The following is a 13542-nucleotide window of genomic DNA, read 5'->3' on the forward strand; positions in this document are numbered from 1 at the left end:
CGCTTCCCAGCGGAGAAGTGACAGTGTTTTTCTTTGCTGCATCCCCTTTGCCGGGTTGCTGCGCTGTGAGAACCACCGCTTGAGGCTTTGTTTGGCTGCTGGCTGGGCTTTCCGCCTTTGGCTCGGAGGGGCTCAGAAGTCGAACATACCTGTGCTCTGAAAATCCCTTATTTTGGCTGCTGATCCCTTATTTTCGAGGCTTCTGGTCCCTTATTTTCAAATCTGTAAATTGACAGGTATGATCAATAATAACCCACCAATATAACCGATACATAGAAAACAACAATGAAAATAACACATCACATAGTCAGGTGATTGCAGAAAACAAACCTGCCTCATAGCTAAAGATCTCACAGAGAGGGGAAACCGGCACATTTTCAACCAGAGTCAGAATCACAGAATTGTAGACTTGGAAGGGACCCTAAGGGTCATCTAGTCCAACCACCTGCAGTTGAGTCCCTGTGGGTGCCTGCCACATCTATGTGCTATTTATTTCATACAAATTATATACTGATTTTTTTAAAAAAAGAAAAACATAATTCAAAGCAGCTTACAAGCAATTTCAAATAATCTCCTATACATAAACAAAACACCCCTCAACCCATTAAAAAAATATTATTCAGATTTCTTTTTCATTCATTACATACATCTCATATCCATAACATTTACTATGCATTCCTTCCTCCCTCCTTTCACCCACCTTGCTACCTTCTAAAAGAAAAAATACTAATAACATATTTATACAATAACATCTAACCTAAAAACAAAAATATGAAAATAAATACACCGTATTATTTCTCTGTCTTCCAAACATTTTCTACTACTAGTGATGTGAATGTTTAAATCCTGCCATCAAGACTATAGACTTTCTTTGTTTCTGCAAATATAATATAAATGGTTCCCAATCTTTTTCAAAGTCTCTGTTGTCTTTTTCTCTTAGTCTGTCTGTCATTTTTTGCCAGTTCTGGATAGTTCATCAACGTCTCTTGCCATTGTTCTTTAGCTGGTATTTCTCCAGTCTTCCAATTTTGTGCAATCAGCATTCTCGCAGCTGTGGTGGCATACATAAATAAAGTCACCCATTCTTAACTCTATTAAACCCAGTCCTAAACGTATCCTGTACATTACACTTCAATTTGAATGTGTTTGTCATTTTAAAAAATAATGCATTACATCTGTACCTCAAAGTAACCGAAGGTGCTGCCTTTTGTACATGGTAAATTTGATGCAAGAGGGACGCAGGTGGCGCTGTGGGTTAAAGCCTCAGCGCCTAGGGCTTGCCGATCGAAAGGTCGGCGGTTCGAATCCCTGCGGCGGGGTGCACTCCCGCTGCTCGGTCCCAGCACCTGCCAACCTAGCAGTTCGAAAGCACCTCCGGGTGCAAGTAGATAAATAGGGACCGCTTACCAGCGGGAAGGTAAACGGCGTTTCCGTGTGCTGCGCTGGCTCACCAGATGCAGCTTTGTCACGCTGGCCACGTGACCCGGAAGTGTCTTCGGACAGCGCTGGCCCCTGGCCTCTTAAGTGAGATGGGCGCACAACCCCAGAGTCTGTCAAGACTGGCCCGTACGGGCAGGGGTACCTTTACCTTTACCTTTAAATTTGATGCAGGTCAGAACTTTATTGTCTTTAAGGTGGCACAATGTGGATACTTTCATTTGTAGATTTCAGAGACCAGCAGCTTAGGCTAAGTTCCTTTAGCTGACCTTTAGTTAGCCATACCAAAAAAAAAAGTCATTCTAGACTGTTCACAAATTAATTAAAATATCAAAAAATAAGAAGGAAATGTGATTACCAAAATAAAAAGTCATTCTAGACTGTTCACAAATTAATCAAAATATCAAAAAATAAGAAGGAAATGTGATTACCAAAATAAAAAGTCATTCTAGACTGTTCACAAATTAATTACAATATTCAAAAATAAGAAGGAAATGTGATTACCAAAAAAAAGTCATTCTAGACTGTTCACAAATTAATTAAAATATCAAAAAATAAGAAGGAAATGTGATTACCAAAAAAAAAAAGTCATTCTAGACTGTTCACAAATTAATTAAAATATCAAAAAATAAGAAGGAAATGTGATTACTGTACACAACTGCAATACTACCAAGTTTCAAAACCCAGGACCTTGGTGAAATAAATCTCTGATTAATTAAAACGTCACTAAAAGCTTTACTTCAAACAAATGCACTGTTTCAGTAATGTTATTCTAATAACTCCTGTATTTAATTAGCTCCTTTGACAGGAAACAAATCAGAGATACGCAGATTATAAATGACTGATAGTGCTGGATTATATCTGATTCACTCTCCGGCCATGCAAGAATGACACTCGAGAATCTGAAATCTTATTCGTTTTTGCTGCACGTTAAGGGAATTCATCATGCGAAATTCGTTAAGGGAATTCATCATGCGAAAGGCTGGGCTGGATGAATCCCTAGCTGGAATCTTAAGATTAAGATTGCCGGAAGAAATATCAGCAACCTCAGATTTGCAGATGACACAACCTTGATGGCAGAAAGTGAGGAGGAATTAAAGAACCTTTTAATGAGGGTGAAAAAGGAGAGCGCAAAATATGGTCTGAAGCTCAACATAAAAAAACGAAGATCATGGCCACTGGTCCCATCACCTCCTGGCAGATAGAAGGGGAAGAAATGGAGGCAGTGAGAGATTTTACTTTCTAGGGCTCCATGATCACTGCAGATGGTGACAGCAGCCATGAAATTAAAAGACGCCTGCTTCTTGGGAGAAAAGCAATGACAAACCTAGACAGCATCTTAGAAAGCAGAGACATGACCTTGCTGACAAAGGTCTGCATAGTAAAAGCTATGGTTTTCCCAGTAGTAATGTATGGAAGTGAGAGCTGGACCATAAAGAACGCTGATTGCCGAAGAATTTTTGCTTTTGAATTCTGGTGCTGGAGGAGACTCTTGAGAGTCCCATGGACTGCAAGAAGATCAAACCTCTCCATTCTGAAGGAAATCAGCCCTGAGTGCTCACTGGAAGGATAGATCCTGAAGCTGAGGCTCCAAGACTTTGGCCACCTCATGAGAAGAGAAGACTCCCTGGAAAAGACCCTGATGTGGGGAAAGATGGAGGGCACAAGGAGAAGGGGACGACAGAGGACGAGATGGCTGGGCAGTGTCTTTGAAGCTACCAGCATGAGTTTGACCTAAGTGCGGGAGGCAGTGGAAGACAGGAGGGCCTGGCGTGCTCTGGTCCAGGGGTCACAAAGAGTCGGACACGATAAACGACTAAACAACAACAAAGGGATATAATTTGCAGGAATATTAGACATGACTTCCTGGATCAGAGCAAAGTTGGGCCAACATTTCAGTTTGTATCCAAAGACTCATTTATTTTGGTGGAAGGTGCTGTCTCTATTTAAGAAAACTCCTTCCGCTGGAAGTATGGAGATTTGCCCAATCACAACCTAAAGTCTCCAATGGTAACCAGCTACGTATTTCTACAAATTTCACATGCTGGGCATAGCAGTGTTGGCAATCTACTCTAGCATCTGCCCTATGGATGTTTTGGGCTGCCAAACTCAACAGCCTCTGCTAGCATGACTGTACTGGCTGCGGCTTATGGGAGTTGAATTCCAAAACATCTGGACGGGCACCAGATTGGAGAAGGCTGAACAATTCCCTCAACATCTGGAAAGCAAAAGTAACCCGTTTCTGAAAGGGACATCTCAACCATCACCTGTAAGATAAGGAAGGAACATAAGATCAGCTCTGCTGGACCAGACCAAAGCAGAGTTTCTCGAACCCAGTGCCGAGGGAAATTTGAAGTCAAACCTACTTGCTAGTTAGTATGTGAAGGGGTTAAGGACCACAGAGTTCTAAATTGCTAGCGTAGTCTCAGTTATATCACACACACCCTTCTCCTAAGAGGAAGTAAGGCTTGTTTCCTGTTCTGTTTCTCTCGCTCTCTCCATTCATGCTTCACACAACGGAGGCAAATGTGCCTGAACATATCCCTCTGCCTGAAACATGTGTCTGAGGCTGCCCTTGCTGGGTTTCCTCCCAACTAAGAACCTTTGCCTGCATTTTATCATTGTTGTTAATGGCAATGCATGACTGTAAGTCAAGTAAACTTTAAACTTACTTCAGCGCATGGTCTGTTTCTTTGCTGGAGGGAGCCCATTGCCTCAAGTAGCTGGAACAAGGGGAGTCCCACATATAACACACCAAAGTCATCCTAACAGGATGTCGTTTATTTATTTCGTAAGATTTATACACTGCTTGATTGTAAAAACAACAACCCTCAAAGCAAAATAATAATAAATTCCTTCCAGGAGCACATGAAAGCTCATACCAGTAACAAACTTAGTTGGTCTCTAAGGTGCTACTGGAAGGAATTATTATTATTATTATTATTATTATTATTATTATTATTATTATTATTATTTTGTTTTGACTATGGCAGACCAACACAGCTACCTACCTGTAACCCTCAAAGCAATTTACAAAAAGATAAAACGATAAAACTGAGAAGCTTAGAGCTACCCTAGACTCTAATTATCATCAACTAATAATTCTCCTCATAGTCTTTCTTGCAATATTTCATATAGTTCTCCTTACAAAACTTATTGCAGTCCTACTAGTGTAATCTGTTCATTACTATTACTTTTCAAATAGTTCGTATATTTACTCCAGTCTTCTAATAATCTCTGGTCCTGCAGGTTTCGAATCCTTCCAGTTAATTTATCCAATTCTACATAGTCCATAAATTTCATGGTTTAACGGTTTTAACAATGTTTTTATAACTGCAGTGGCTTCCTATATGTTCCTATACGGTGTGGCGGAATCGCTTTGAGGACCCTCGTACCTATGGGACCGCCTCTCCTGGTATGTCCCACAGAAGACCTTACAGTCTTCAAGCAAAAACATATTGGAGGTCCTGGGCCACAGGGAGATTAGGCTGGCCTCAGCCAGAGCCAGGGCCTTTTCAGTACTGGCCCCGACTTGGTGGAACGCTCTGTCCCAAGAGACTAGGGCCCTGCGGGACTTGACATCTTTCTGGAGGGCCTGCAAGACAGAGCTGTTCCGCCAGGCCTTTGGCCAAGGCACAGTCTGACCCCCTCCTTCTGTAATCCTTAAAGCCCTCTAGCCCAATGGTTGCCATTAATTTGATTCTGAATTTATTTTAGAATGAATTGATTTTAGAATGCTGCGCCACTTTTATTGTTGTTAGCTGCTCTGAGCACGGCTTCGGCTGGGGAGGGCGGGAAGTAAATAATTTTTTATTATTTTATATTATTATTCAGAGGACGCTCACCCTCAAAAAAAGGCTGGTGTGCGTGGGGGGGGGGGGTAATCCTGCAATCTTGAGGACCACCAGGCGTTATGGAAGGTGCAGTTCACACATTGCTTTGCAAAGCCAGGTTTGGAGACGAGCCACGGAAACATCTCTCTCTGCCTCTCTGGGCAGCGCAGAGAGAACCCGCCATCGATGGCCCTCCTGGACGCATCTTAGAGCAACAGGTCTGGCTAGAATCTGAGGCAACAGCCTTCTGGGCTTCCCATCCGAGTCCAGGCTCCATCGCAGGCCAGGCCTCTCCGCCAAACAGGCTCCCTCTGTGCCTCTCTGCTCTCTGACGCTGCTGCGCTTCTTGGCCTGCGAAGCGGGACGTGGGTGGCTTTGCTCCTACTCCAGCGGCACTCTGTTTGCTGCGAGGTGGAGGGGGGCTCTGGGGCTGCCAGGGCAGGGAGCCTGAAGGTGGGTGGTCCCCTTACGTGGAGGCCTCCCTCCCTCCCTCCCTCCCTCCCTGCTTCCCTTCTCCTGCCTGCCTGAGTGCAGCTGCTCAACCATCTTTCCATGCACAGAAAGACCACGGAGTGACCGGCTGCCTCCGTCTCTCGCCGGGAATTAAAAGGGGGCAAAGCCTTGGATGCAGTGTTGTCACCAGGGAGGTCAAGGTGGGTGGCCCTTCCAGTGAAGGGTTGGGGGGGGGTCTTCTGTGCTTCCGGCAGTGGGGGGGGGTTCCAGGTTTGGAGACCGGGGGCTGCCCTGCAGGGGTTCTGGGAGAGATCCTGAGCCCTACGGTCACAGATCTGCCTTGCCTGCTTTCTGGCTTTTGGACCAGTTAGAAATCAACAGCAACCTTGCTTCTTAGACTGCAAAACAAATAAAAGTTTCTTGCACTCTAGATATGCCCAGAGGCCGCTTTGTGCCGTGAGCCTCCTCCCAGTGCCTGCCGCCGTGGCAGAAAAGGTCTGAAGCTCGAAAGGCAGGCTGGCTTTTTGGACGGGTGGCCTTTTCCAGCAGGTGAGATTTCTGACAGAGAAATCACCCACCTTTTGCACCGATTCTCCTGCCTTAACCCCCTTTTCCCAGCCTGAAGCCACCATTCTCCAGATCTCAAACAAGCCACTTTTTCAGTGTAGATTCTTTAATAACCCAGCTGTTGTCTCCATTGGGTCTGAAATCGTGTTTGCAAGCGTTTTACCCCTTTCTGTATATTTAACGGTGTTCAAATTGTTTGTGCATCAGCAGTGGTTTCCTATACAGTATGTTTTCTTCCTAATGGTTTTGAAGTGCAGGAGAGAGAGGAGGGATGAATTCTGCAATCCTGAGGACCACTAGGAGTTATGGTGGGGAGGGTGCAGTCCAAACATTGCCTTGCAAAGCCAGGTTTGGAGACGAGCCACAAAAACATCTCTCTCTGCCTCTCTGGGCAGCGCAGAGAGAATCCGCCATCGATAGCCCTCCTGGACGCATCTTGCCTGGGCACCTTAGAGCAACAGGTCTGGCTAGAATCTGAGGCAACAGCCTTCCGGGCTTCCCGGCCGAGTCCAGGCTCCATCGCAGGCCAGGCCTCTCCGCCAAACAGGCTCCCTTTGTGCCTCTCTGCTCTCTGACGCTGCTGCGATCTTGGCCTGCGAAGCGGGACGTGGGTGGCTTTGCTCCTACTCCAGCGGTGCTCTGTTTGCTGGGAGGCAGAGGGGGGCTCTGGGGCTGCCAGGGCAGGGAGCCTGTGGGTGGGTGGTCCCCCTGCCGGGAGGCCTCCCTCCCTCCCTCCCTGCTTCCCTTATCCTGCCTGCCTGAGTGCAGCTGCTCAGCCATCTTTCCATGCACCGAAGGACCCCAGAGCAGCCAGGTGCCTCTGTCTCTCTCTCTCCCTGGCACCGGGAATTTAAAACTTAGCAGCATAAGAAGAGCCCACGGATCAGGGCAGCAGCCCATATCTAGTCCAGCATTCTGTTCTCACAGCGGCCAACTAGGTGCCAGTGGAAAACCAGAAAGCAGGAAATATATATTTTTTTCTTTTTTTTGCTCTGCACACTTTTTAATTATTTTTATTAACAATTTCAACATAACAAATTATCAAAACAAGTCATCTTCATTATTTCCCCCCTCCCCTTTTTTCCACCTCCCCAACAGACCCCCCCTCCCCCCGACTTCCTTTAGCTCTTCTCTCTTAGTCTCTGCATACTGTAAAATTGTATACATCCTGATATTATCTATCTACTGTATTAACCCACTGATACGGAAGGGGGGGCATGTATTCTTCACCTTCTTCGCTACAATATATCCATTTATTTCCAATTGTCAATGTCAAAAGGGACTAAAATCTATAAAATTCATAGAAAATCAACGTGCCAATTTGCTCAATTTCTCTATGACTCCATCACACCTCCCCTGTCCTCCATAATCCCTCAAGCAAGGTGTCAAGACCCTAATCCTGTCAAATCACTCTGCCAAGCCTTTCCTCCAGGCAATGCCAGTACATGGACCATTGTCTTCTCATCAGGATGTGCTTATCTGCGCATATCTCCAGCTCTGCATATTCCCCCCTCCCTCCTCCATATGTTAATCCTGTGTAACCCAACCTCTTCTTAATGTACTCATGATGTAACTGGGATGTGTTTTGCACTGTATTCTGGGACATGGAGGGAAGTTTCAAAAGTTCATGTCACCCCTTTCTCGCTGTTCAATCTCGCCTTGAACCTGTTGGCCAATAAACTTGGATCTTCTGCAGCTTGCTCCTGTCTCCGGCTGAGCTCATTTTCCTCCGCAGGGACCCACGGACTTAGTCCGACGAGCTGGGTGGCAGAGCAGCCTCGCACCCAGATTTTACCGTAACACCTCAATAAATTTTGTGTATGTTTATTCAAAACCTGCCAAGGAGTCCAGTTCATTTTGCTGTCTTTTTAAATAATTTGTAAAAAAAGTTCCCATTCTTCTTTAAAGTCACAGTTGTCCTTATCTCCATAGCTGTCAACTTTCAGATTTGAAAATAAGGGATCAGCAGCCTCACCTGTCCCAGGGACAGTCTACAGGATATCTAACAATCTGGGATAGCAGCGGGAAACGGCACTGGAATAAGGGAATTTCCCGTAAAAAAAGGGATGGTTGACAGCTATGCCTTATCTTGCCAATTGTCAGTTTTGACAGTTCTGCATAGAGCCTGAAAGCAGGATCTGAGCACAAGAGCAATTCTCCCCACCTGTGGTTTCCAGCGACTGATAATCAGAAGCGTCACTCCCTCTGGCATCTTTTTATTTGGTCTGGGAGGAATGTAGGCAAGTGCCATGCCTTGCCCCGCCCAGTCTTGCTTTAGGCCCCGCCCACCAGCTGTCCCCAGAAGTCCGCCCTCTAGGAAACACAGCCCTTGGGCTTAAACCCCCGTCCCTCACCTTGCATACATTGGATTCAAGTGGCCTTCCTTACCCTCAAACCCTCCAGACACTGGGGAACTGTAGCTGATAGGAACTGTGGAGCAGAACCTGTGGAGGGCACCAGGTTAGAATCACAGAATCCTAGAGTTGGAAGAGACCCCAAGGGCCATCGAGTCCAACCCCCTGCCAAGCAGGAAACACCATCAGAGCACTCCTGACATATGGTTGTCAAGCCTCTGCTTAAAGACCTCCAAAGAAGGAGACTCCACCACACTGCTTGGCAGCAAATTCCACTGTCCAACAGCTCTTACTGTCAGGAAGTTCTTCCTAATGTTTAGGTGGAATCTTCTTTCTTGTAGTTTGGATCCATTGCTCCGTGTCCGCTTCTCTGGAGCAGCAGAAAACAACCTTTCTCCCTCCTCTATGTGACATCCTTTTATATATTTGAACATGGCTATCATATCACCCCTTAACCTCCTCTTCTCCAGGCTAAACATGCCCAGCTCCCTTAGCCGTTCCTCATAAGGCATCGTTTCCAGGCCTTTGACCATTTTGGTTGCCCTCCTCTGGACACCTTCCAGTTTGTCAGTGTCCTTCTTGAACTGTGGTGCCCAGAACTGGACACAGTACTCCAGGTGAGGTCTGACCAGAGCAGAATACAGTGGCACTATTACTTCCCTTGATCTAGATGCTATACTCCTAGGTTGAGGAAGGCTGGATGAAAGGAAAGCCAAAAGCCAACAGGATCACACACAGTGTACGTTTATTCCCACAGAAATGTAGCGCCACATTGAACAGAACATGTAAAATTCAACAGCGACGGTGTCCTGTTTTGAAAAACAATTGACCCATCAAAGCCCCAAGGTCCACATAACAGAGAAGAAGGAGGTTAAGTTCCAGTTGAGTTTTGCAATGTCTTGGGAGGCTCAGGAAAAGTGTAACAAAAAGGCTCACAACCAATGGGTGGTATAATAATAATAATAATAATAATAATTTATTATTTATGCCCCGCCCATCTGGCTGGGTTTATAAGAAGGCAGTTTATATACAGTCATACCTCTGGTTACAGCCGCTTCCGGTTGCGTCTTTTCAGGTTGCGGACTGCCAAAACCCGGAAGTACCGGAACAGGTTATTTCTAGGTTTCGGCAGTCGCGCATGCACAGATGCGCTGAATTGCGACCTGTGCATGCGCGGGTTGCGAACGTGCATCCCACACAGATCACGTTCGCAACCCGAGTGTCCACTGTGCTGCCCTCAATGTGCACAGCATTTCATCGTGAAACGTACGACAACAGGGACCAACAATCCCCTCTTTTTGTGTTAATTATTAGATAGGGAGCTCCACAGAGTGGCAACAGAAGGAGGGGAGGAAGGTGTTAGGGAAATAAGGGATTAAGTTGAAGAACTAAATTATTATTACAGTGGTACCTCTGATTACATACGCTTCAGGTTACATACACTTCAGGTTACAGACTCCGCTAACCCAGAAATATTACCTCAGATTAAGAACTTTGCTTCAGGATGAGAACAGAAATCGTGCTCCGGTGGCGCAGCGGCAGCAGGAGGCCCCATTAGCTAAAGTGGTGCTTCAAGTTAAGAACAGTTTCAGGTTAAGTACGGACCTGCGGAACAAATTAAGTACTTAACCTGAGGTACCACTGTATTACTATTATTATTATTATTCCCATTGGCTATTTGCTGCCCAACTCGGTGAAGTCAGCGAGATGAACATTCTCGTGGCCAGTCGGATAATCTGTGGCTGGAATCTTTCGTCCCCCAAAATCCCCATGGCGTTGCCAATTTTGAAAACTGACACTGCATCAAATACGATGCACAGAAGACGACTCCGTACGCCAGAAGATCTTCTTGGGAAACAACAACAACAAAAGGCACCCAGAGTGTCAAAGATACAGGCACTGGGCTTGAAGAACAGGTCCCATGGCTGAAATCATAAACATTCAATATACATTCAATCACAGCGAAATAAGCCTTGGCAGGTAGTCATCCGACCTGTTTAAAAACCTCCCAAGGCAGGAGAGTCCAGAATCTGCAGAGAGAGACCATTTTATTATAAATAGCTCTTACCATCAGAAAGTTCTTCCTAAGGTTAAGTTCAGGGGTCGGCAACCTAAGGCCCAGGGGCCGGATCCGGCCCAATCGCCTTCTCAATCCGGCCTGCGGACGCTCCGGGAATCAGCGTGTTTTTACATGAGTAGAATGTGTCCTTTTATTTAAAATGCATCTCTGGGTTATTTGTGGGGCATAGGAATTGGTTAATTTTTCCCCAAAATATAGTCCGGCCCCCCACAAGGTCTGAGGGACGGCAGACCGGCCCCCTGCTGAAAAAGTTTGCTGACCCCTGGTTTAGTTGAAATCTCCCTCCTTGTAACTTGAAGTCCTACCCTCCGGAGCGGCAGGAAAAAAGCTTGTTCCCCTTTTCCATGTGACAATCCCATGCAGTTCTCTGCTCCTGAAATTCCTGGCCCACTCTCTTCCCTAATATTTTCTCCCCTTCTGCATTTTTTGGGGGGGCGGGTGGGAAGGGCACCCTACTACTGAGACTGCCTCAGAACAAGGGAGACCGCCTTAAAAGCACCCTCGGGGTCCTCAGTCCTTTTCCAAGTGCCCCTCCCTCAAATTTAATTTATTTGATCTCGCCCTAAACCTGTAGATCCCAGGGCGGTTCATGCCACAAAATTACAATATTAAAAAAAAAGACAAAATACACGATGAAAATAAGAACAGAAGCAAACCAAAAGCACATTTAAAAGGGATGAGAGTATGGATGGAGCTGGGGACAAATGGACCCCACATTTATTTATTTAAGCCATTTTCATAAACCACTCAATAAAATAAAATGTCTAAGCAGTGAAAATAAAACAGAAAAATAATTTATTAGTATCGTACAGATGAAAAAACTGAATTTAGAAACAAGTATACACAGCTAAACGATGTACCCAGGTTTGCTGAAATAATTGTTTAAAAGGCTTCAGCCCAATCTTTTGAGAATATATATATATACATACATATACAGTATAGAATATACACACACACACACACACACACACATATATATACACACACACACACACACACATATACATATATGTGTGTGTATGTATATATATATATATATATATATGCTTTCGTAGATTTTCACGGGTATAGGAATGCAGGTTTTGGTGTCCTCGGGTGTCTTCCCGTGTAAAAGTTGGGGTGTCTAGGCGACGTTTCGACGAGGTCTCACTCGTCATCTTCAGGCTGGTGCTTTCGGCTTCTTGTTACTGGAACAGAGCAGGATCTCAGTGTTTGAGTTCCTATAAATACTGTTGAGGGGGTGTGGTGTATAGCCTCCAATGTTCTGGGCAGAGAGGAAGTTCCCAGGCTAGTGTGCCTTTTCTTCTTTTGTTCCTTAATTACTTGAGGGATATCTTGAGTGATTTCTTGAGTGATATCCTGAGTACCACTTAGGTGGGTCATTAGCCATTGGAGGCTATACACCACACCCCCTCAACAGTATTTATAGGAACTCAAACACTGAGATCCTGCTCTGTTCCAGTAACAAGAAGCCGAAAGCACCAGCCTGAAGATGACGAGTGAGACCTCGTCGAAACGTCGCCTAGACACCCCAACTTTTACACGGGAAGACACCCGAGGACACCAAAACCTGCATATATATATATACACACACACACACACACACACACACACAGAGATATATGGCAATGGCAATGTTTTATTTTGTAGTTTTGTAAACTGCTGAGAGGTGGTTGTTTTTCAAACAGTCCGGCGGTGTTAAATAAAATAAATCCCTAAGGCCGCTCCCAGGTTGAGGAACCATTTCCCAACCCTCCAATTTTCTACCTATAAAGGCCCCTCCGCCATTTTGAAAACCGCCCTTGCCAATTTTGACATTGCGCCGGGAGCCTCAACCAAGTGGGCGAGGCTCTCGGCTTCAGACGTTGCCCCTTCCTTGACCCGCGAGGGACAGGGCGGCCATGGGAGATGCTAAACCTGTGGCACATCTAACCCGAGGTATGACTGTACTGTGGTACCTCTGGTTGCGAACGGGATCCGTTCTGGAGGCCCGTTCACAACCTGAAAAGAATGCAACCCACGCCTGCACATGCGCAGGTCATGATTGTACGCTTCCGCGCATGCGCGTGACGTCATTTTGCGCGTCTGCGCATGCACAAGCAGCGAAACCCGGAAGTAACCTGTTCTGGTGCTTCCGGGTCACTGTGGGACGCAACATGAAAACGCTCAACCTGAAGCAAATGTAACATTAGGTACGACTGTAGCTCCAAACCCCACATTGCTGGATCAGGTTGGGGCCAGAAAAACCCCACAGCATTTCCATTTTGCTGGGGACCTTAGGGGACGCGGGTGGTGCTGTGGGTTAAACCACAGAGCCTAGGACTTGCCGATCAGAAGGTCGGCGGTTCGAATCCCCGTGACGGGGTGAGCTCCCGTTGCTCGGTCCCTGCTCCTGCCAATCTAGCAGTTCGAAAGCACGCCAGTGCAAGTAGATAAACAGGTACCGCTCCGGCAGGAAGGTAAACAGCGTTTTTGTGCGCTGCTCTGGTTCACCAGAAGCGGCTTAGTCATGCTGGCCACATGACCCAGAAGCTGTACGCCGGCTCCCTCGACCTATAAAGCAAGATGAGCGCCACAACCCCAGAGTCAGCCACGACCGGACCTAATGGTCAGAGGTCCCTTTACCTTTACCATCAACCAGTCAAGACAGTTTTGCAAGGCAATTTACCCACATACAACAGACCTTTGCATGTTACTTTTGCAGATGTTAGCATTTTAAAGCACACTGTGCTCTAAATCACTGAACCTAGGGCTTGTCAATTGGATGGTTGGCGGTTCGAATCCCCACGACGGGGTGAGCTCTCGTTGCTCGGTCCCT

This window comes from Podarcis melisellensis (genome assembly GCF_964234715.1).
Source record: "Podarcis melisellensis genome assembly, chromosome: 10".
Classification (NCBI taxonomy): Eukaryota; Metazoa; Chordata; class Lepidosauria; order Squamata; family Lacertidae; genus Podarcis; species Podarcis melisellensis.